Source organism: Heterocephalus glaber, unplaced genomic scaffold, assembly GCF_053883595.1.
Source record: "Heterocephalus glaber isolate CG9 unplaced genomic scaffold, H.glaber_assembly_v1.0 deba00001720, whole genome shotgun sequence".
Lineage (NCBI taxonomy): Eukaryota > Metazoa > Chordata > Mammalia > Rodentia > Bathyergidae > Heterocephalus > Heterocephalus glaber.
In genome coordinates this window covers 1210156-1235195 of record NW_028258433.1, presented here as the reverse complement: position 1 = coordinate 1235195, position 25040 = coordinate 1210156, and the positions used below count along the sequence as shown (strand labels likewise).

At 42.5% G+C, this 25040-nt stretch overlaps 1 protein-coding gene across 4 annotated transcripts in view; it reads left to right on the top strand.

Moving 5' to 3' along the window:
* Slc7a1 (solute carrier family 7 member 1) overlaps positions 1–25040 on the top strand; it is a 75726-nt gene that overhangs the window by 9438 nt on the left and 41248 nt on the right. The window lies entirely within an intron of this gene.

The following is a 25040-nucleotide window of genomic DNA, read 5'->3' as shown; positions in this document are numbered from 1 at the left end:
TCAAAAGAAGAATGTCGGGCCAGGGATTTAGCTCAGTGGTTCCGCCGCCTGCCTCGCAAGCACAAGGACCCAAGTTCAATCCCCAGTACCAAAAAAAAAAAAAGAAGAATGTCTTTGAGATAAATGGTAATATCTTGGCAGGTTAATAGAGCACATTATTTAAATATTCTTTTATAATTATGCGCTGGTATCTTAGTTTGGTGTTTATTTTTTTCTTTGGTACAAATGGGTACCACATTTTGTGCTTTGGTATAAATCATATGGTGAATGCATGACTCTCTCATTTTGGTTTTTGGGGTAATCAAGTCCTATTGAAGTCAAAGTCTCAGGAAATTGCATTTCTACTAGGTGGGTTAGTAGACACCTCCACATAGTGGGTAAAAGTAACAACTCCTTTTCACCCTATAGCTAAATACCATTGGGCCAGCCTGTCTCATTTTTTTCGGAGAATTTTTGCTTAATTTGTCCAGAATTTGTCATCGTTGAGCATTAGGACTACAAAGACACACTGGCTATGTTTTATCCTGTTTTCTAAATTTATGAAGTTTTGTACAAATGCATTTTCTCATTCCTGCCTGCCATGTATATTAGCTTGTTCGGGGTCAGTGGTTTGCAACCTTCTGCCTGTTGCTGGTAACAGGCAAATGTAGACACACAGGGTTCAGAGCCCTGCTGGTGCTTGTCTGTGCTATTAGCACAAGGTTCCAGAAGCTGGGTCTTGGCCCTCTTCTGGGTGGTTTGGGATGGGATGCTGGTATCTGCACACTCGTGTTCTCAATGGCAGTGGCTTTCAAACTTCTTTGATTACAGTCTACAATAAGAACTAAATTTATGTTGTGATCAAAAATACACACAAGGCTACACAGTGATAAATACATTGAAATGAGAGTTTTCAGGGTACTCTTCCTACCTATGGAGCTCAGGTCCTTGCACACAAGTGTTCTGCCTCTGAGCTACGTCCCCAGCTCTATGATAATTTGTTTTCTTTTCTGTTTCATTTAAAAACAAAAAAGATACTAGTGCCGACTTATAGTTTGCAAAATACTGCTAGACTTGGGCACATTTAGCCCGGAACTCCACTAGTGGTGTTCTGAATTTCAGGCCCGCTGCTGGCATTAAAGGATAGGAGTAATTCTCTGTCCAGACCAGTCTGAGTAAAGAAAGTAGGGCTGTAGAGTTTTCTTATGGTGATTTGAGAGTTTCTGACGGAAGTGAACATTATTCTCTGATGATTCCCAAGAAGGTGAGCAGGTTTCCAGGGCAAGCAGATGAATTTCCCAGTGTGCTTTGAGAATGCAAACCTGCCTAGCTTTGTCTTTAACTGTTTCACAGATGGCTTGGTCAAGGGGTGTGTGTGTGTGTGTGTGTGTGTGTGTGTGCGTGTGTGTGTGTGTGTCTATGTGCGTGTAAAATTCTTTCCTAGAGGGTGGCTGTGTTAATTTCAGTGCTTTGAATTTCCTTGAGTTTGTTTTATTCATTGTAACTTGAGGAAGTCCCTATCTGAAAGGTTAACCTTCTCTTTCAGAGTTAAGAATTTGTAAGAAGAGGGAAAAGGTCCTTTTATAGAAATGTTGATTTCTGGACAGCCGAGTCTGATGTATTAAAATGTAGAACACAATATAGAAAATGCAGTGTTAGCAATAGCAATCGTACCATTACATAGTTCTTGAAAAGTTTGAATGGATTTTTGCTTTGGAAATGTTTGAGCTCTCTTTTTTTAAATAGCAAATGAATATTTTTAAAGTAACACATTTGTATGTAATTCTTTAAACAATTGTACATCAGGAGAATTGATTCTACTGAACAAGGGCATAGTGACATAACACATCTAGTACAAGCTAAATTTCAGTTTTTTGAAACAATGTACAAATAAATATCTGTCCTTGTTCCTTGCAAACTTATTTTATTTACTATGCTTTTCAGTTAAAATAAAATTCCTGTAAGAATTCAAAGTACTTAATTTACAGGCTTTAAAAATGCATGTATAAGTTATAAATATTGCCACAGTTCTTTGTATTTGAGAAGAAACCTCATTAACCTGATTTTATGTTGTTATTTATATTAGTGATGCTGTTTGAAACAAGTGATTATCTTTAACTGTAATTGGATAACATTTCCCCACAAATCAATTACCTAAAATTTTTAGTGGTAATTTAGCTTTTCAAAAAACAATTTTGTGGGAAGGCATTTCTTTTTCAGCTTGATTTTTTTCCTAACTAGCAATCTTGGGAGATTAAGCAAGAGACTTCATTATTTTTCTGTTTGTTTGTTTAGTGCATATTAATAATACAGAATAATGACATTCCTTTGGGTATTTTGATACATGCATATAACATATTTTGATTATTTTCTTCCCAATTGTTCTCATCCCTTCCCTTCCCCATTAATTCTTGGAGTAATTGCATTGAACTGGGACACATGTCCATCTTACAATCCCAGTTTGATGCAGTCAAAAATTTTAGAAAGTTCTCAGATCTAATTTGCACTGGATTTAGGCCTAATTACTAAAAGTCTCTTTGAGCCTATGATCTGATGAGTTAAGATGAAGGTATGGTCATCTTGTTTTTAGGGGGTGATTTTGAGTAGGAGTGATAAGGGAGAATACTTTGTACACATTGGAGTCACTTACCTGTTACTCTTGGCTGCCCTCTGACTGTACTGTGTTGAGCATCTGCACAAGAGGTCTTACTGAGTCACCCTGCATAACCTTTGAGTAGCTGGGAAAGTTAGGATCTTGTAAGGGCTGCTGGCCCTGACCTCAGAGGGGTCTCTTTCCAGCAAGGTGTCCAGGTATGCAAAGGAAGGAGCTACCATTTTACCTCGAGAGGCACTTGGAGTAGAGACAGAGGGAAAGGATGGGCTCTTAGTTCTGATGCTTTCAGGGAGCAAGCAGTGCAGCCCCCAAATCAAAATGAGGAATGACTCAGATCTCAGGCCATATCTGCCTTTGTATCTCTTTGTACAGTGGCTAATATACAGTAGATGCTCAAAAAGTCTTTTCAGTGAAATAGAAGAAATTGTTGTCTTATCACCCATTGACTTTAGTGTCTTGGGTTGGGCAGGCTGTGGTGCTCCTTTTGTAGTCTATGTACTCATTCCCGATAGCCTGGATATCTGTTTAGCATTGCCTGCAGATAGGAAAAAGTAAGTTTGATGGCAAAGGTGGAGCTCCTGACAGTGGTGAGAAGTGATAGACTAGGGAAGGATTGGCAGTAGGGAAAGGGGCAGCAAGACCTGACACAGAAAGAAACACAGAAACTTGATAACCACTGTGTCTGGGGTTATTGAGCTGAGTCGCAAGCAGCCCTTCCTATTTCAGGAGGTCTGTGTTATGTGACCAGGTACAGTCCATACCCCAGTTTCCTCGTTTGAAAGTGGATAAATCATGGCCCCAAGTTTGTAGGCAGTGTTGAAGATGTGAGCTGTAATTGGGATTGACGTGGTTACGGTTAACCCCATTCCTGAGGTTGCACATAAATGTGTCCTTGTTTTGGTGGTAAAGGGGTAGGTAGGTGTCGATTAACATGCAAAGTGATTTTTCCAGAACAAGCTAAGGAGAGGCTGGTACTTGTTCCCTTTTAGTCAAAAAATTCTTCATGGAAGAGGTGGATGTCAGGAGCTTTCTAATTAAGGGTAGCAGGGGGAAGATGAACTTGGCTTGGAATTGGGCCCAGAGGTGGACGGGCATAGTGCTGCCAGGGTTTGTGTGGGATGCCAGGTTTCAGGGTTCCCTTCTCAGAAGACCTTAGACCTGGTGCTGCCTGGAAGAGCTGGCACACAGTTTGGTGTTGCTTGGGTGGCTAAGGCTCCTTGCAGTTTACTCATGCTTGGTTCTTAAGAAGTCCCAGGAAGGGATGGCCAGGGGGCAAGGGCTACTCAGGCATAGTTCCCACCCCTCGTTGCATCCCAGAGGCACTGGACTTTGCCAAGGCAGAGAGTTTTGACTTGGGATACTCAGACTGACCCTTGGCTGTGTTTGCCTGATGTTGAGTTCACAGATGTCTGCCTGGCACATGAGCAGATGTAGAGAAATTAAAGTAAGACAGGGGCTGAAGCAGATTAGTTTTTCAAAGAGCCTTGGCATGGCTAATCGTCCCCAAGGTTTTACTGCATGTGCCTATGGAAAAGTCCAGAAGTCCTCTGAACCTCCCTAACTTAAGTGATTTTCTTGTGCCTTCCACAGGAAAAATAAAGGGGAGGGGGAAGCAAGGGAATGGAGTGTTATGAAATGTAGGTATGTGAAGTTTATCCTTGCTGCGTCCTTGGGTTCATTGATTCATATGCTCATTAGACGGCTTTTCATTAAACAGGATACAGAAATGTCCTAGACACGTATACATACACTTACTTATACATATACACAAATAAGACAACAACAAAATAAATGTCATTTCACTTCTGTGAAATATGAACCCAAATTAGACCTTCCAGGTATTTCTCTGGATGTTGGTGGTGATGGTGGAGTCAGTGGATAGAGGGGATTTAGGAGATTTTGCTTTGTGGCCTTTGGTACACTTGTGAATTTTTTGTGGCATCCATGCATGTGTTGACTTTATGGAAATCTCATCATGGTCTTGCTTTTTGGGGGAGAAATTGGATTAGTTTTTATGATACTTGTAGGAATTTAGAGGTAGTTTATAAACACATTTTTATGTTTTTTAGTCACTAGAAATATACACATCATTCACCTCAGTGGGCATTTAAGATTTGCAGTTGGGCTCACGAATAATCACTCTCCATTATAGCACTCATCACCTTGCTGGGGAGTAAAGCTGGGTCAACTGAAAAAATGTGTTGTGGGCTGGGGATTTAGCTCAGTGGTTCCGGTGCCTGCTTCGCAAGTGCAAGGTCTCGAGTTCAATCCCTGGCACCAAAAACAAAAAAAAATGTGTTGAGATTGTTCAGGGAAGCAGCCAGGTGAGGAAATTGAGACATGTTTAAAGGTGTGAAAAATGCCTGCAAAGGAAGAAGTTAGGCCACCCATCTTGAGGTAGGTACTCCATAAGTGTTTGTGGATTGTCTGAGCATGGACAGGGTGAGGTGGAATGGATCTTAAGAAGGGGAGCTATTCCACTGCTAGGGATCTTCCCCAAAGAATTAAAAGAATCATACCACAGTGATATATGTGCCTCCATGTTCATAGCAGCACAATTTGTGATAGCTAAAACTTGGAAACAGCCCAAATGTCCATCAACTGTAGACTGGATAAAGAAAATGTGTTTTTTTATAAAATGGAGAACTACTCAGCCATAAACAATGAGAAATTAGAGACATTTATAGCTAAGTGGATGCACATTGAGGCAATATTCTTAAGTGAAATAAATAGGACCCACATGTGTAAATACCAAATAGTTTCTCTGGTGTGAGAAACTGAAAGTGTAAATAAGGACTAAAATGTATAATAGGTAATGTGAAATAGGAGGAAAAGGGGCAAAGGGGAAGGAAGTGGGAGGGCTGGGGAAAGGATAGAGGGGAATGGGATTAATATGAGAAAATGGAAAAATAGGAACAAAATCTTTGTAAATAGGAAGGAGTGGAGGGGTTGAAGGGAGGGCTGGGCAAGGGTGAAAAATGAGAACCAAGAGAGACTATGTAAAGGTGCAAATTTCCAATGATGAATGTCATTATATTGTATACCTAAAATGTACCAATTACTAGAATGAATAAACGATAATGCAAAATAGGAAGAAAAGGTCCAAATGGGTAGGGGTAGTGGGAGGGGCAGGGGAAAGGAAAGAAGGGAAAGGAAAAATGCTGAGAAATGGAAAAAATGGAAATAAAGTCTTTATAAATAGGGAAAGGTGGAGGGGGTGAAGGGAGGGCTAGGAATGGGGAAAAAATAAGAACCAAGATGCATCATGTAAAGGTACAGTTCCCAATGAGAAATGTAATTGTGTTGTATACCTACAATGTACCAATAAAAGAATTTAACAAAAACAAAAAAAAGAAGGGGAGGTATTAATGAAGGTACTAGGAAACCAGTTGTAGTGAAGCAAAGAAGAAGCTTTGTGTGGGAGTCCCAGATGCCTAATGGGGTTTGAGGTGCTCTTAGAACCTGAGAATCCAGAGAGTTCACCTCTGTTGTCCTCAACTCCACAGCCATGGAGGAGGATCTGCTAGGGACTCAGCAGCTCTTCCCGAGTGAGGCAAACTCAGGGTTGCTTCTACCCTACACTTACCCTATCAGTGGCGGGGCCTGGGAGCTCAGAGACTTCTGTGCCACTAGCCTGCCCTTGGGCTCTGGTGACCTTGAGCAGAGCACACATGCTCAGGCCCAAGTCTTCTGCTTCTGTGTTTGGAAAGGATTACATTAGTATGCTAGGGAAGTGGGGTTCCCAGCTTTCAAAAGGAAATTAGTGACATTCCACAACTGGATCCATCAAAGAGCACCCATGGTGTGCTGACCATACTGTAAAAAGTGCATGTCAGTTGGGCACAGTGGTGACAGATTACAACTGAGAAGCATTCATTGCTTTCCCTGTGCTAGCCTAGAAACCTTGAGCAGGTTATTGGTGTGACTGGAGGCGGCAGAATAGCTCTTGGTGATTAAAAAAGAAGCAAACGCTTAGTACCAGCATCTACATGGCCCATGAGATTTGTGTTCCCTCCGAGGAATACTCCAGAAGAGCTGCTGCCAAGTGGAATGATACATTCCATCAGTGCAGCTGTGTAAAGCGCACGAGCGAGTGGCCTGGGTCCCAGCATGTTGTGGCCTGAGGGAACTCTGGTGGACGCTTATCCATTCGCGGCAAGGCTTGCCATTTCCTGGTGTCGGGTCCACGGCAGCGGTGTCCTGTTGTGTGGGCTGTCCTGGGGGAAGAGTTGGAATGTCGGGATAGGCCATGAGAAGTTTCTGTCCCAAACTATCTCACCAGGGAGGAAGCCTGAGAAGTTACTTTTCAAAAGGCTTATTAGCCAGACATTCACATCAAAATATATACAGGCTACAGGCCTCATCAAAGGAAACGGAAAGAAGTCTTGCCTGTGTCAACCCACCCCGTTTGGGTTAGTGAAGCATTTGAAAGCAGCAGCCAGGCACAGCTGACGCTCTGACTTGAGATGCCTAGACAGAGCTGTGTCTTCTGCTTGAAATGGTTCTTTCGGAATATGCTTCCAGGTGTTCTTTTTTTTTTTTTTTTGGTACCGGGGATCGAACTCTGGTCCTTGTGCTTGGGCAGCAGGCGGCGAAACCACTGAGCCAAATCCCTGGCCCTGCTTCGAGGTGTTCTTGCTCGTGTTCCTCCCCTCCCCGCTTGAGAAACATACTTTTCCCTAGTGGAACAAAAAAAGGCACTGTTAAAAGGTAAGAGAAGGGGTTGCTTGCTACCAGACTACACCAAGAGAGAAAGGCAAGTATATGGAAGGCTTGAAGCTCAGCACAGGAGGACTCTTGACAGCCCCAGGTAGCAAAAGGGACTAGAGGTGTGCAGGATCGCTATCTTGCACTGGCATTGGCAGGTCCTCTGGCGCACGTGGAGTCCTCAGAGTGCCTGGGTAAAAAGTGTGAGGTGAGCGGCTTCTCAGGATACCCACAGTAGACTTAATATCTGTGTCCTTTTTCTTTTTGCGGTGCTGGGATGGAACTTAGGACTTTCTATATGCCAGGCAAGCACTTTACCCCTGAGCTACATCCTCAGCCTTCTCACTGTTTGTCTTTTTCAGGCAGAAATAGTAGTTCAGAGTCGATTGTGCTGATTCATCTTTCTCCCAGCAGCCATCGCAGCTACTCTCTGGCTTTTCCTGGATTCTGGGGTCTTCTCAGCCTAGAGAGACAGAGATTGTGGGAGACTGGCTCCTTTCACTGGCCTAAACATTCTGCCCAAGATCCTTTACGTTTCCTGAAGAGGCAAGATCCAGCTATGGGCTGGCATTGTTACTTATACACGCAGATGTGGCAGATGTGGCAGATGTGTATATGTGAAAACAACACACCCTTGTATTGAACAATATGTGCTGAGCTGAGTCCCCAGTTCACAGAAGGTTCTCAGAAGGACAAAGGATGACAAACAGTCAGATTAAAAAAAAAAAAAAGAAACGAAAAACTTCAGTTGTGTAGCTCAAGTTCAGATGTCTCCAATATCTGCTCTCTGGGCAGAAATCTGATAAGGGTTGTGTTTCAGAAGGGAGGAAATTCCCAATTTGCCAGTCCCAAAGAAGCCTTGACTTTTTTGGGGGACAGCAGACTGTTCCTAACAGGGTTGATTGAAAGACTTGAGTGACCAAGGATCAGAGATGTGGTCAGTGTTTCAAACTGCCATAGGCCATGGTGGAAGCAAACCATAGAATTGCTAGCTGGCTCTGAAGTTGTCACATGTCCCTTGTCAGGACTTGGCCATTGTTCTGGAATAAATAAAGCAAATAGGACTGTGCATGTAACAAATTGACTGAACTGGGGTGGGGGGTGGTTAGAGGGAGGCAAGGGGAATGGGCTCCCCAAAGAAGAACATGAGTATCAGTAATTGCAGAACACACAGGGGCTGAGTGTTTGGGGTTTATCACCAACCTTTTGATAGTGCTATCACAGGATATGCCTGCTCACAAAGCTTGCTTTGTGAGTTTCTCCCAAGACAGGGCATTTGGCCAGAGTAGACTAAGTTTGACTGGGATAGTATTTCTGATGTTCTTGGCTCCCCAAACGCAGGTTGCATGGCGTTTCAGAGAGGAGTAGGGCACATTTGGTACCCAAGTCATCTGTCTGAGCTGTCTTGTTCACATTCTATAAAGTGAATTGCACCCAGATGGTCACTGCCCACTTCTGCTATAAGAGATAGGCTTGGCAAAGCTGGCTCGGAAAATGAGTGGGACCTGTCAATTACAAGATCCCAGGGCACCGTGAGAACCCTGTGTGCAGAACTTCTCCTGAGCTCCCACAAGATGTAGATGACAGAAAGGAAGAGCAGCCATCATGGAAAGCCGCTATAGTGTGTGCGTTTGCAGGATAGCCCACGCCACTTTTCTCACAGGCTACGTGTACTTTCATTTTTGCTTTTACCCTCTTTTCTCTTTGTTTGGCCAAAGTTTGCTCTGTAGAGCCGGTTTCTCCCATACCCATTTACCTCGCACTTTTCAAATAAACTTTTTGGCACCATTATTGGCCTATCTCATCCAATTCTTTGAGGCAAGAAGGACCTGGCATACTTTTGATTGGTGAACCATTTCTAAAGAAGCTACCCTGTACCACTTCTGACTTAGGATCGCCTCCTTGGAGATTCCTCTGCCCTATTTGGCATATTTACTCCCCCTTGTCCTCTTCTTACTTGAGATTTTGCAGAGCCACACTCCTGGGAGACACTGCTGTCTGCTACCCTGCAGTCAGTGTCACCCTTCCTGTCCTGCATATCCTGCTTCTTCCACAACCCTGCCTATCCCCAGCGAGGTGCTTTGGGAGTCTGTGGAATCTGGCAGCCTGCTTGGGCTGACTTTGACCTCACTGGGTGGGAGTGCAGAATGAGAGCTGGATTCCAGCCAGGGTACTGGCCAGAGCTTCAGAAAAAAAACCTGTCAGGAACAAAGTCAGCCAGAGAGCAGGTGGCCGCTGAGGTGCTGGGAAAGGGAAGCTTCAAGCCCATTGACTATCAAGTTTACTGTGCCCTTTGTACCCAGATATAGTGAAAGAAGATCATGTCATGTATGGAATTTTATTCACATTCTAGAATTGGCCTTGTGTCGTACTCTGGATGAAATAATCTGTAAGATTTCATACGGGCACTTAAACTTAGGTAATTGAAAGAAAATCCAGCAGGGGAAGTGACAAATCAGTGTGAAGGCTCCTCTGACTTAGAGATACCTGGGTGGGTGGTGGAAGTATAGGGGTGTTGGTGTCAGACAGACTTGGATTCTGTCTTTGGCTGTGGCTCACCGCCTTCCTCTGCCATCTTCGGGGGTGCCTGGGAACCAAGAGATGGTCGGCCAGTTCCTAGCAGGATACTGAGCAACTAGGCAGTAGGCTCTAGTTCCCTCTTTATGTCTCTCCTCATTCCTCCATTTCTTTTTTAGTGGTGCTTCTCTTGTCTAGAAAGCTCTCTGGGTGCAATCCTACCAAGATCCTTTGCAAATGCAAGGATAAGGCTAACAATCCGAATGGGGGCAGCAAATAGCCCAGAATATCTTCTTTCCTCCCTTCTCTGTCTGCTGCTCCTTGAAGTATAGGTTGGATTTGAACTTGATGTTGCTGGTATCAGCCTTTCAAAACTAAGGAGCATTTGTTATGACCCCCGGAAGCAATGATATAATGCAAGTAACTAGTTCTTGTTTTTAAAACCATATCAGTTGCATTAACTGTGTAGTTCCTTGCTTAGAAAATTGGCCAGTCTTATCTCAGAGAGTTGTGTGGTTCTTTCTGCCTGCAGAAAGTTTTGTATTTCATCGTGGCCCCACCATTCCCAGGAGCTCATATTCGTTTGTGGAAGCACTGCACATGATTGAGCATCGGTGATATTTGGTGAGAATGAATACAAACTTATCTGCAGTTCTGAGTGGGGAGCTGGAGTTGTTGGATCCTTCCTTGAAAGTCGCAAGGCAGTGGCAGATGGCCACGGCAGCCACGGCAGCCACCAGTGTCCTGCAAGTGAGGACAGAAATCTCTTCATTTGAGCCAAGTTTGAAAACATTAGTACAAAGAACATAAACTACCTTTGAAATCTAAAGTTTTGGGGCAATAGCATGAAAAACCCATGAATTAGCTCGTATATAAATTTGCTTTTAGCTGAACTGTTTTAACAGTGTCATAAAACACCTAACAATGTAGGGATAAAGGTGTGGCATGTTTGTTTCATGCCAACTGATATTTAATAGCTTATGGAAAAGCTAAGTGCACTTTTTATTGGTTCAGGCTCTGTTATTTGTGAATATTTAAATTTGGGCTCTTTGGCAGAATGGGTAGTTCATAGTAGCAAAACAAATAAAGGTTTCTTTTTAAAAATTGAAAATGTATGGGAGATTTATCATAGGTTTGAAGCAGTATGAAGCACTATTTAAAAAAAAAAGTCATCTTTTTTGAGTTTATTGTTTTCATAAGATGTCCCTGGGAATTCTTCTATTATGGATAAAGGGAAATTGGCACTGGACCAAATAATAATTTTATTTATACTTGAGAAATTTGTGGTGTTCTCAGATGTTTGTTTGGTTATATGCTCCTGCTTCCCGAACTATGTAGCCAACGGTTACATAAATGGGGATAGAACAAATGCTCTTGGAACCAGCTGTGCTCTAGGTGGGAGGCGGTAGCCTTCTTTATTTATGTGAATCTTACCATGTGCTCCATCCCATGGGGTAGCAGATTTTTTTGATCATCTGTTTGGTTTAAGACCAGCACAGGCACTTGTGATGTGTACTGCAAATAACCCTCACCAGATAGACTGGTTGTAGAGTAAAGAATATTCAGTGTTCTGGGCAGTACTATGAAATGTTAAGCTTTTTTAAGACTTGTTTTCAGTTGTTAAATAATATCTCAAATTTCAAGTCAGGCTCTTTGAGAAGTACAAAATCCATTCATTTATTCTTTCCCGTAACAAACATTGGTTGAGTTCTCTACAGGTGCTGTCTCTGTTACCAAATTCTCACCTTTATGAGCCATATTCCTTGGGGTTCTGCAGATACACAGCAGTTCTGATAACACAGCAGTTGCTGCAGAATCAATAAGAGGGAAAATGTTACACTCTTGCCACTGATTTTCATTCCTTTGCAAACTAACCTGCAACTGTTACGCTAAAGATGCTCACTGGTGCCTCTTTCTCTAATTGTCCAGTTTAGTGATCTGTTCTAATCCTCAACTCCCTCTTGTGCCTGAATCTTTCCTATGGTTGGCCATTCCCTTTTCCTACCTATTCTTCCCTTTTTGAGTCTGTTGAAAGCTTTCAGTGTGCTCAGCAGTGAGACGGCCTATTAAGTAAGAATGCTGTTCCTTATTCACTTGGTCTGCAGAGCATCTTTGCAGAGAGGCTATCTGTGGAAGTTGGGGCCAATGGCGTGGTCCGAGGAAGGTGTACATGTCAACGCCCAGATGTAGCAAACAGAGATACTGAATGCCAAGTTAAATTTGAATTGTACATTAGCAATGGAAAATTATTTAGTATAAGAATAATAAAAATTATTTGTTGACAATACTTGGGACATAATGATAATCTATTTGGGGCATAATTATATTAAACAATTACTTATTATTGACATGCAATTCATATTCAATCTGGCAGTCCTTTATTTGATGTATCAGCTGCATGGTGAGCAACTACCAAGACATGCTATGCTTGGCACCTGGCACACTTTGAAAAATGAGGTGCAGGCTTGAGGGAGACAAGTGCAGTCGAGCACTCCTTGGCTTCACAGAAGCCCATCTGCCTCTGGACTCTTCAGAGTTGCTCTTCTCCCATTCCTTAGTGTGGCCCTTCCTCCTTCGGTTGGTTCCCAGAGCGTGGCTGTTCCCATGGTTCTTTTAACAGCCTTCTTGCCTCCTGAGAAACCTCCTCCAAAAAGCCCTTTCCTCTGAGTGAGCCATATCTTTAGCCCTGGTTTTGGGTTCTCACACATCCAGCTACATGCCAGGTATTTCTAACTGCTTTGCTGGACACAGTACATTGTGACAAGACTTTTTTTGATCTTGAGGATATTTTGACTAATTTAGGAACATAAATGTTTTATCAGAATTAGGTTATCACCTTGAATTATTAATGACAGTATTTTTCTGACTGAACTTCAGTTTGAGTCATCAACTTTTTAGAGCACAGATGTTGGTTAAGTTGTCCATTTTTAAATGAAACTACTCTCAGCATAATTATTTACCATTGTGAGATTGTTAATTACCAGGGTTTTTTAAATTCAAAATTTCAAGGAAGTTTTTTCTATATTTACCAGCCATTTGTCCATAGCAAATAACTATGGTGGACCTTAGCTCCTGCCGTTGTTTTCTTTTGTGCCTCTCATTCTTTCAAAGTCCCTCCATCATGTTTTCACTGCATAGAGTTGGTCTTGCCCGCTGTGTGTGTCAGTTGTGCGGTGGTTTGGTTGATAGGCTGGTCTTTGAAGTGCTGAGAGCAGTTGCATTGAGAGTGCCTGGGTCACCTTCATTGACCAGCATATTGATCTACCATGTTGCTCATTTATGTCTTTTACAAGCTTTTGCTCATTTGTAAATTATAAGTCAGAGCAAAGAGTGTACAGTGGAGTCCAAATGGCAGGAGCACAGTGTCTGTCTTATAAGATATGATTTAATTATGTGATGCATGTTTAAAAGAAATTATTATACTAAAAGACACATTGCCATGAATCCCCCTCAAAATACTCCCCTTTGCTTTGAACTCACGTAGCCCATCATTTTTGTCACTTTCTGAAGCAGTTCTGGAAGTCCTCTTTCCTGAGTGTCTGTACAAAATATGATCAAGAATATAGCAAATGCTGCTGCCAAGGGTCATCCAATGGAAAGGCAGGCTTATAAAAACATTACAGTGTGTCCTCATTCACTATTCACTAGATCTGGCGTCATTTGAGTTTTGGCTCTTCCCCAAGTCAAAATGACTATGAAAAGTAAATATTTTGAATGATGCAGGACATTGAGGTAGCTACAGTAGTGCAACTAAAGACACTCACAGAAGAGGACTGCTTCAGAAATTGGCAAGAGTGATGGGATAAGTGTGTTTGAAGTGAAAGGGAGAATAAATGACAGTGTATTTTTTATTGTAATAATTTTTAAAAATATAAATATTCATTGCATTTTTTTTCTCATACCTAATAGGTCTTTGTCCTCAGCCCAAGCTTAGTACTTCCAAATTCAAACCGAGGGTTTTTTCCATTCATAGACATGAGGTTTGAGAGTTAATCTTTGCTTGTCCCCATGTCTTTCATGTTCAGTAACTAATTGCATCCTGTCAATCCTTCCCAGTCTTTTGCATCCTCTTTTCCTTCTCCTTTTACCACACTAGTGCAGTTACTCCAAAGTGGTGTCTTCCAGTTTCCCAACCCTTCATTTTTAAGATATCCTCCCAAGTGGTCTCTGTGCCTTTCTGTAAAAGTCTTTACTGTCCGTTAAATCACATCTTCACCTTTATCTGTTGCCCACAGTTTCTAACAGAGTATGTATATGGAGGAGAAAACCTAGTAAGGAACTCTTGGATAAAGGATCCCAGCTTTGCCCTTGGGGGAGTGGGGGCCCTAGGCTTGTCCACTGGGCTGTTCTGAGTGCAGGTAGACCAGGTGGCCCAGAGAGTATGTTGCACTTGCATGCCAGGGGTCTATAGGCAGCTTCCGAGCTCTGTCCACCTGTCACCCATGTCACAGGTAGGCTTAGGTCTGGGCACTGGGTGCCTTTGTGGCTGCTAACCACCTGGCAAAAATCCTTCCCAGTGACATTTCATTTTGACCTTTCCTTTGAAAAAGGTTTCTAAAGCAACACTGTCCACATAAAGGTCAACAAGAAAGAGTAGATAATATGTCGACAGAAGTGTAAGTTGAAAGGCAGGAAGCCAAGTTGCTTAATATAACCAGGTTGGAAGGGATGAGCAAAAAAAAAAAGCCCTTGAAATTATCCTTTAATCATTTGCCTTTGGAGATGTAAAATGGGACATGGAAAATAAACATTTCCATTCAGTGTATACATAGTTGAGTAAAACAAATACCTGGGCTTTCAGAGGGTCCAGACCTCCTGTAAAGTGGCCTCTCTTGGCTGGGCATCCTTTTTCTTTCTGAGTTCAGAGTGGAAGAAGCAGCTATGGTTGCATAGGTAAAGCCAAAGCATTGCTTTTATTTTTGCTGTGCTGGGGCTGGCCCAGGGCTTGTATGTGCACACGGCAAGAGCTCTACCACTGAGCTACAACCCCAGCACACATTTCCTCTTTTAATGAGAAGTTAAAGCATCCAAATTTGGCCAGGAGCCAAACTGAGATGAAGTCTGTGGTGGGGCGTGACCCACAGTGGACAATGTGTGTTTGCTTCACGAAGTTTAAATGTTACTCGGTGAAATCCACAAAGGCTGTGAATACTGTTAACCTCTTCCAGCACAAGTGTATAGGCAAAGGCTTTGTTTGTTATTGCTTTACACACTGGGGCATTCAAACATTGAAAAATTTAAAAATAAAAACCCGAGGGTAAAAACAGTCATTGTTTATGCATTTACAGTTTTCCCATTTTGTTTATATTTTTAAAACTTTGAAGACAATTTTAATATTTCTGTACAGCAGCCTTCAAATCTTTCATCATCAGAATTAAGACAGATGGAAATAAATAGAAAACATATTTACTTATTTATTTTTGTGGAACTGGGGATCAAAACCTGAGCCTTGTGCATGCTAAGCAAGTGCTCTATCATTAGTAACCTTATTTTTTAAAACATATGCTTTTCTAGTGCTTTGTCCACTACAAAATACCTGCCTATCATGAAACAGTTATGCTAAGTACTTAATCATCATAGCACTTTATACATTGGCTACTAGTAAGATCTCATAGATTAAGAAACATAATAATATCACAAACATATAGCACTATGTGCCAGGTACTCTTCAATGCTCTATATAGATTATTCATTTAAATTTCTTTGTCTTGCAGAGGAGACAAAGGAAAGTGAAAGAAGTTAAATAACTTCCTTACATTTTGAGCCTAGTGCATTCTGAGATTTCCAACTCTATCTTGCCTCTCTTCATCTTCACAGAAGGAACAAGGTGGGCATGGGGCGGGGATGTTGGTGTGGCTGATGTGAGTCATTATCATGATTCATACGGAACAGAGTTGTGGAGCTGAGATCACACAGCCAGGGACAGCCAGGGTTTCAGGTTCCTCATCAGAGCACTGAGAAGACGTAAAATACTACACAAAAATTTTTCCATTCAGGGTTCACTCAGTTTGACAAATCAGTGATGCAGCTGGGCCCAAGGCAGGCCCTGGCCTCCTCTTCCCTGCTCAGTTCAGAGCAGAGGAGGCTCAGGAGGGGGTCTACTGTGCATAGCATAGTAGGCATTTCATTTTATGCTGCAGAGAATTTTCCCCTTTATTTGTGTAACATGTCTGGGATGTCTGTGGACAGACAAGGTGATAACCTCGCTCAGTGGTCAGAATCTGGCTAGCTCCTGTGAAAAGAGCTTTGGTGGATGGCCGCCCAGCCACTTCGAGCTCAGATGACCACCATCTGAGGTTCTGTTTTTTCCTTTATGAAATGGAGATTGTTGGTTAGACTTAGCACAGTGTCTGCAACATACTAGCTGCTTAGATGTCATTAAATTGAAGAATATTTAAAAAACAGTTTGTTTTGATAGAGCAATGTATTCTTGTATTGGATACCTAGATTCTGTGCATATTTCTGAGAGTAGGATAGTAGTTATTAGTGTAGCGTTACTTGGGAGCAGCTCATATTGGAGTGAGGAGGTCTGTTCAAGGTTCCTGCCAAGGGCAAGATTATAGAGTCAAGCCATTCTCCTTAGGAGTGGATTTAGAACTTGCATTTGGGGAGTTGACGTTAATAGCTGCAGATGTCTGAAGCTCACTGTCCTAATGGCTATAGCCATCAGTGGCCCTGTGACATTTTCAAACTGGGCAGTTTGAGTTGAGTTTAACGAAGCAGCTATTACAAAGGCAGGGCAGGATGTTAGTAATCCAGAGTTGTGAGAGAGAGGCCCTGAGCACCCCAGAACCTCCAGCCTGTAGGAGAAGAGAGGGTTTGGTGGCCACACCTGGCTGTGTGAGTGGGCAGTCATCCATTGGCACCTGGAAGTGGAAGGCTTCAGTCATTCTCCTTCCTCCTGTATCAGCAAGCTTGGCTGCAGACAGGTGAGTCTCGGAGTGGAGAACCACACAGGTGAGCCTCAATGTGGAGAAGGCCGGTAAAGGCTGAGCAGCTCCAAGGGCAAATAAGATCTGATTTTGGCTGAGCTGAGGACAAAAACAGGTTAGTGGCAGCCCAGACTTTCTGTTTGCTTTAGACAAGACTTAATTCTAAAAATGTCAAAGTGACTGGACAGAGGCCCATTTTAAAAGCATTGAAGTTAATGGCTTCTTTCATAGTCTGCTTCTTTACTTAGAAGCCTGAAGACCTGAGTTAAAGTGTTTAAGTCATTCAGTACACTTGCACTTGAGTTACCTCCTGGTGAAATAAAAGTGTAGACTAGCTCAGGGCTTAGCACACAGGTTCTGTAAAGTGTTGTATCGTAAATATTTTAGGTTTTGCAGGCTGCGTGTAGTCTCTATGCATAATCATCATCATGTTTTTCTTCTTCCTCATCCTCTCCTTTTTAATTCTTCTCTACAAACTTAAAAAAAATCGTTTTTAACTCGAGATTGATACAAAAATGGGCCAAGAGCCATAGTGTGGTTTTTCTGAGTGTGCTGTGTTTGATTGTAGGGAATACACAAACAAGCGGTTCTGTTTCCGTGGTGCCCTAAATTCTAATGTGAATTAGGAAAAAGTAGATAACAGACACATCAGGAAGGCCCTGTCCATAGCTTATAGCCTTCAGGATCCCTGTAGGAGGCAACTGGCTCTCAAATTGTATCATAGAGGTGAGTTTATTATCTGGCTTTCAACAGTTTGGGTGTGCTTCATTTGAGAGTAATATATAATTTTTCAGGAAAAAAATATTAATTACTGTGTATGCCACACACTGTAGGTCAGAGTGGATTAGATCATCTTTTCCTTCCTTCCCCTCACTGCATTCCTCCCTTATTTCATATTTCATAGGTAGCTTGTTGGGACTGTTTCACACAAGAGGGCAGAGCTATTTTTTTCTTTTTTAATTAGTATATGTTTGCAATACATAATTACATTCATCTCGGGGAATTGCTACACATACATCTTAATCATTTTTACTTCCTCTCGCCACCCTCCTGTTTCCCCCATTCCCAGGTCCCCAGTGCCAGGTGCATGGAGTGCCCAGCCCACCCACAGACCCCAGGGAAGAGCAGTCCCTGGTGGGAGCGCTGAGGCTTAAACCACTCCCAAGCTTAGGGGCACTTCAGCCTGCATGAGTGCACATTCTGTGTCCTACCTGTGCTCCTGTGTGGACCTGCAGCAACCAGCTGGCAACTTAGCAAGTTTCTCTTCAGTCTATGAAAATACAGAAATCCAGAGGCCAAGACTTGTGAGTTCTTGCTTAACTCCGTTTGGTAATTACAGGCCTGGCACAGGCAACTTTCTCCTTCCTGGACCTGTGCCACCCTCATGGGCTCCAGGCTACATCCAAGGCTCATTTGTCTCTGTGGGTGTCTTTAGAGCCACTGCCCTGCAGTCCTAGACACCTCTGTGGGAGCAAAGGCATGGACTTGTACCTAGCAGCTCCACATGCCCAGGAGTGCCATAGGAAATCACCTGTTAGGTGTGCCTGAGCAGCCCAAAGGCCACCAAAATGTGGCACCCAAACCTTGTGCACATTTTGAACATTCAGCTTAGGAAGTGTCCCTAAATTTGCCTCCCCCTCACTGAGCTAGGCATGGCTTCCCAGCCTTGCTGGTGACTTATTAGCCTTGATAGCCACTCTGGAGTCTTTAGGAAACAGTACTGTACTGGGGCTAAGAGACTTGTCTTCTCTCACTGCCTGATGAGCCATTAATTCCCCATTACCTCAAAGGCAGGCCTTTCGCTGTAAGAGCCTGGACCACAGGCACATCCTGAGTAGAAGGGTCCCTCTGCCCTGCATCCTGTTTGGAGCTGAAAGCTTAGAAACTAAGTATATTACATCATTTAAACCAGCATATGCTTCAATCTGCCGTCATTTTATTATCCTGTTTACAGGACTCCATAAAATCCTCAAGTATTAAGACTGGAGCTTATGTTCGGAGTGTCACAGAACCACAGAAGATGAGGCAGGCTGGTGGGCAGGGTTTATTAACTAGGAGCTAATGCCACAACCCTAAAACTCTCAAAGCAAAATGGCTATTTCATATAATAAATGGCTTATGTGAATGGAGTGGCAAGCCTCTTACCATCTGCTCTGGGAGTTGTAATTATTGATTTTGGGGGAGTGGGTGAGTGATTTGACTTGAAGCAGAATTAAAGTATGTGGGAGGAAGTACTGATGTAGCAACTGAACTGTTTGAGTCCATATGGTGGGATCAATAGGAAAACTATACTGTGGTCTCCTGTGGAGTGGGTTCCTCTTAGCTTTTCCAACAATGTTATTAAATACAGTTTACATACTATAAAGTTTACCCATTTAAAGCAGTGTAAGTTCAGTGGTTTTTAGTATATGCACAGGGTTATGGTACCATCACGGTAGTTTTAGAACTTTTTCATTCCTCAGCCCCCACCTACTCCTTCTCAGTCACTTCCCTTTCCCTTCTCTCCATCCCGGGCAGCCAGGACTCTCCTTTTCTGTCTGTGTGGGACACTTCACATACATGGAATAACCCAACTTGTGGTCTTTTGTGACTGGCTTTCACTTAGCATAGTATTTTCAAGGCCTGTTCATGTTGTGACATGTGTTGGTACATACTTCTTTACTTTTTGTTGATAAATAGTATTCCATGATATGAGTATACCACAATTTGTTTTTCTGTTCAATTGATGGACATTTAGGTATTCACTTTTTGGCTCTATTATGAATCATGCTGCTGTGAACATTTGTGTAAATACAGGCTTTCATTCATTTTGAGTACATCCCTAGAGTGGAATTGCTGGGTCATATGAGCCAAATCTGAGTTAAACCTTTATATTTAACCTTTTGAGGAATCTGCTTAGTTTTGTTTCTTTGTTTGTTGAATTGTAAGTACTTTAAAATTGTGGTAAAATACACAAAGATGTATCATCTTAACCATTTTTAAGTGCGTGATTGAGTGTCAGTAAGTGCATCGACACTCTTGTAACTGTCATCACCATCTTCCTCTTGGGTTTTTACTTTTACTTTTTTAAATATATAGTTTTATTTTGCATTTCTGGGGATGGAATCCAAGGCCTCATGCATGGTAGGCAAGCACTCTGCCACTAAACCACATTGCCAGCCCCCTCTTCTCTGGTTTGGATGAAACAATCCCCACCATTTCTTGGGCCCCAGAAAGGGAAGATAACTTGGGGTTTCACTTGACAAAAGGGTGAGTTAATAATACACAAACTTGGTGATTTGGGGGAACTGTGAGGGTCTAGATACAGAAATGGATCCCTGGCCTATAACCACAGGGTCCCTCTCAGATTCGGCTGTTTAAAAAGAAGAATAAAAACATCGGATAAGAGGAAAAGGGTGGGAGTGACTTAAAGAGGCTGACCAAGAACTGGGAGAGGGCCACCTTCTGCTTCCTAGGGAGATCCCACTAGGTGTGTTTGAGGAACTTCTTCCCAGGTGCCTCTCCAAGGCACAAATAGAGGTGAAGGAGGCTTATTTTCATGTAGATCAATTTTCTATCCACTTAGGCCCTGGCAGGTGGCATAAGGTCCTTGATTTACAGGGGAGTAGATGAGCACGGGCTGAAGTTTAACCCTTTGCTTTTAGGGGAAACCATCTGTAAGCTAGAAGAGATCTTAAAGAAGGTTGGCCTAGACCAGTGATGGTGACCCTTTTAGAGACAAATGCCCAAGCCGTAGCCCAAAACCCACTTATTAATCACAGAGTGCCAACACTATAATTAAATCTGAACACTGAGGTTTTAGTTTAGAAACAACATCCATTAACATCTTTTGGTTAGCCACCACTGGCCTAGAACCTCCACTGCAAAGCTCTGGCCTCAGCTCCCTCCTTGCCTGGCTCCTAGGAGACTGGGGCCCTCGCTATACCTGGAGGCTTTGAGCACCTTCATTCTTCTGGCTCCCATCCAGGAAATGCCTGCCTTCATCTCCCCTGACTAGGTCTTTGGCTCTGCCCTGCAATTCCCCCAGGCCTCCTTTCTATCTCTCATGTTCGTTTTGGACACACTGCAATGTGCATAGTGTGTTCCCCTGTTTCACAAGTAGCTTTCTTAACCTCAGTTACACTGACACTTTCTCGCTTACAAAGACTTTTTGTACTCTTGGTTAAGGCACTGACTGACAGACACATCAAATGTCTAAATTCAGGATGGGAACCACAGTTACCTGAGCAGCTTGTTAATGAGATAATTCTTTAAAAATATTGACAACCCATGTAATTAAGAGCTGATTATTCACACATCAAACAATTCTTCACTTAGACTGGAGAATTTCCTTAAATAGCAGCTCCCCCTGGCTGTGTATATCTATTTGTGTAGCTCATTAGCTATTTGGCAGAGAAATCTCAAAATGCCAGCTAGCAGCCAGGGCAGTAGAATAGAATGAAATGAAGAAACAAAGTGCTTCTAGAATTATGTCATCTATTCAAAGAAATTTTCAGAGGATATATTTATTTCAAAAATTGCTTAATATATTTATGCGCATCATCTCAATTCATCATTTTTGAACAATTTTGTGAGGTTGGAAGTCATTTCCTTGTTGGAGAAGTGAGGGAATAGAGGTTCAGAATGAGTTGTCTGTGCTCATTCAGCTAGTCAATGGTTAATTTGGACTGATACCAATATCACCTAAACCTTTGTCTCTGTGCTCCATTGCATTTCACTGTGTCTGCTAAGTGGGACGATCATCCTCCTGTCTAATTAAACTTTTCTGTAATTGCATTATGCCCTACTGTCTTAGGGGACCTATTAAAAGTCTCCAGAGGACTTTTAGGAGTATTAAAAATAATGGAGTGTTAGACATGCTGAAGTTTGAGGGAAGCTTTTGCTTTATACCTACTGTATCCAACTGGCCTTTTAATATACAAAGTGGGTGTAATAGTCGTGTAATTTCACAGGTTTGATTTGGGTATGAAATGAGATTACAAACCTGTGTTGCTTTAGGAGAGGGCATATAATAGGTGTGTTGTGTCACTGTTAGCCTTTATTATTAATAATATCAGTGGGGCTATGGCTGACTGGAGATATACATTTATCCTCACTGGGCCAGACATGGAAATAGGAGGCTAGATGGTGAGAGCTTGCAAACATAGGGAGGAAAATGACTGAGTGGAAAAGCAATGTATCCTTCCATGCCTTCCCCTCCTCTAAGTCCCAGCCCTCCCTTCCTCTTTCTCCCCTTTGTTTTCCTGCCCTAGTCATTTTTTCCTTTTACAGTCCAAGCTGATTGCTGCATTAGGTGGCTAATTGGTCCCTTCTACCTCTTAGAATGCATGATTTTGTTTTTCAGATTATTAGGCATTAAATTAAGAGGTTCATGGCTCATTGGCAAGGGAGTGTTGCTGGGAAAGAAGCTGCCATCTCCACTCTAGGAACATTGCCTCTCACTAAAGGCGGCCTCCCACTCCCCAGTGAAGCACTGTGAGAAGAGGACTTTTTAATAAAATGGCAGTGGAGCTGACTTCCAAGGTCGAGTTACTTCCCTGCTCCGGGCAGCAGCACCTCATTGCACAGTGTGGGTGGGATCTCGAGAGCTCCACTTGAAGAGGCTGTCAGGCCCTCAGCATAGGTGGCACCTAGCAATCCCATCTCTTCAGGCTATGCCTTCTCTCCAGCAGTGCTACAAGAAAGAAGATTCACTCTTAGAAATAGGAACCCAGATTAGTCTAAGAAATATGTCTTTGTCCACCCTCCATCTTCTAACCCTTTCCTTTTCTTCCTCTGCTTGCCTGGTAGTTACTCTCTGTTCTGGTTTGGGGACGTCCAGGGTTCTCTAGGGATGTGATAGCAAGGTTTTGCTCATTTGTAGACTTTTTTTTTATAGATGTTGTTTTAAAATTTTAGATATTAAAACATTTAATAATTCTGCCAGTTTAAATCCCTGGGATGTTTTGCATTCCAAACACTAAGCTGGCGTTTTTCTACCTCCCTATTGTGGATAATTCTTTGAGGGAGAGTTGCCCTGTGCATTGTGAGATGTTTGGCACTATAAGCGACTCTGTCCCTCGAAGTGGCAACCAAAAATGTCTTCAGACATTGCCAGATGTCCATTTGGGGGCAAAATCCCAACTGAGAACTGGTACTTTCCACCCCTGACCCACCCCTTCCCAGTGTCTCCAGCTGCCCCTTCTTATTTGAACCATATCAGATTCTGCCATTGGTAGGTATGGCCTCCACTGGCCTTTTGCAGTGCACAGCAATAGAGGATCATATAGCATTTTGCTTCTTGAAGGAGGAATGAATCATCAAATTTTGAGCCAGGGGCTTGGTGCAGAATGGGCTGGATAATTTTAATTATTGAAGGGTTGGGGGTAGGGTAAATATCTTGCTATTATTTTCTTGACCATATTTCCTTTAGAGTTTGTCATTTTTACCCACGAATAAGTATTGTAGAACCACAAATGTCTCTATAAGGTAGTGTGATCTCTAAAACAGCTTTGACATTTAAATTTTATTGCTGGCTTAGGGAGTGGATAGAAACCGGTATGGGTCCCAAACAAAGGTGAAATTAGGAGTGACGCTGGGATTAGGAGAGTACCACAAAAATGATAATGTTTGAAGGAATACATATGTTAATTGGCCAGATTCAGTTATTCCATAATGTATATATACTTCAAAATATGTTGTGTGCAGTAATAACATGTATATTTTATCTGTCAATGTAAAACATGAAATAAAATAATAAAAAGGAGAAGAGGTGAGAACTGACATTCAAGTGGACACTGAAATTGATTCTGTGAGTTTGCCCTGGAAGCAGGAGTGAAAGGTGCAAAACCTATTGCCATGTAAAAGTACTTTATCACTGGGAAACTGGTGAGCAGGCATATGTTGTGCTGTGATAGAACTATGGAAGCCAGGAAGTGTGGGTCAGTCAAAATGTGATAAGTAAGAGTTTTGGTTCTGGTACCATCCAGATCTGTCCTTTTCAAGTTTATTATTTCAGTTAACAAGATTCTGGATTAATTTAAAATGCAGCATGTGTTAGTCAGCTTTCTGTTATGTAACAAAGTACCTGCAGTGACATACTTGTAATGAGAAAAGGTTTGTTTTGACTCACAGTTTTAGGGATTTCAGTCCATGATCAGTTGACCCATTCTTTGTACCTGTAGTGAGGCAGCACATGTTAGAAGTGTGTGGTGGGACAGAACTGTTCACTTCATGTCTGGGAGGCAAAAGAGAGAAAGGGGCTGAGATTCCACTGTCCCTTCAAGGGGATGACCACCAATAGCCTCACGTCCTCTTGTTAGGTCCCACCTCTTAAAGGTTCCAATACCCCCTGAAGGCCACGGGCTGAGAACCTGGGACCCATCCTTTAACAAATGGTCTTTTGGGGGGACATTTAAGTTTCAAACTATGGCACTGTGTTTGTTTCAAGACTGAAGGCTGAAGAACAAAAGGGATCACTCCCTAGTTCCTGTGGTTCAGGAAGGGAAGCCTTTTGTCATTGTGAACTCCAGGCACAGCTGCAGGGTGGTCATCCAATGTGGTCATGCAGTATGTTTGGTGCAGGCTAATGACGGGAAAGACAGAAGCCCCCAGATTGTGGGAGACGCAGGGGACAGTTGTAGATTCTTTGGCGATGCCTCATTTGTCATGATTCTGTGTCCTTGCTTTAGGACATCGGGGGTGTGCCACCTCCAGGTAGGACCTCACTCATTTCCCAGTAATGCAGTGTAAACTCCTCAGAGACAGGGATCTTGGTCCAGGTGGTTCACCACTGCCTCCTCCGCCTCTACCACTGCACCTGGGACACTCAGTACTTATTTAGGGAATGACAAATAGTGTCAGAACTCATTCACAGGCCAAGCAGCCAGTAAGTCACCAGAAAGTTGGGCACCGTGTTTAATAAATTGAAATACATTTTTTCTGGGCCTACCAATGTACTTAACAGAAGATCTGACTCCCTTTGACTTATCAGTTATCAGCGTAATGTATTTAGTGATGTTTTCAGTTACTTTTTATATTTTCCCTGCATGTGCCAGGTGTTCATGGTGAATATAATACAGCCACATGGTGTCAGTCACAGGCACACTCAGAGTCCCTTTTGCTCCTGGAAGCACAGCACGGATAGTTTTGGAGTGCTGCTTGCTGTATGTACAAAATTAATGAAATTGAATTCTTTGGGTATGAGGTGTAGCATTTTTGTTATTCTGCTTTTAACATAGGAATTTTCAAGTCTAGAAAATTAGAATGAATCAGTTGGAACATTCTTGGATTAAAGAAAAGCAGTCCAAATG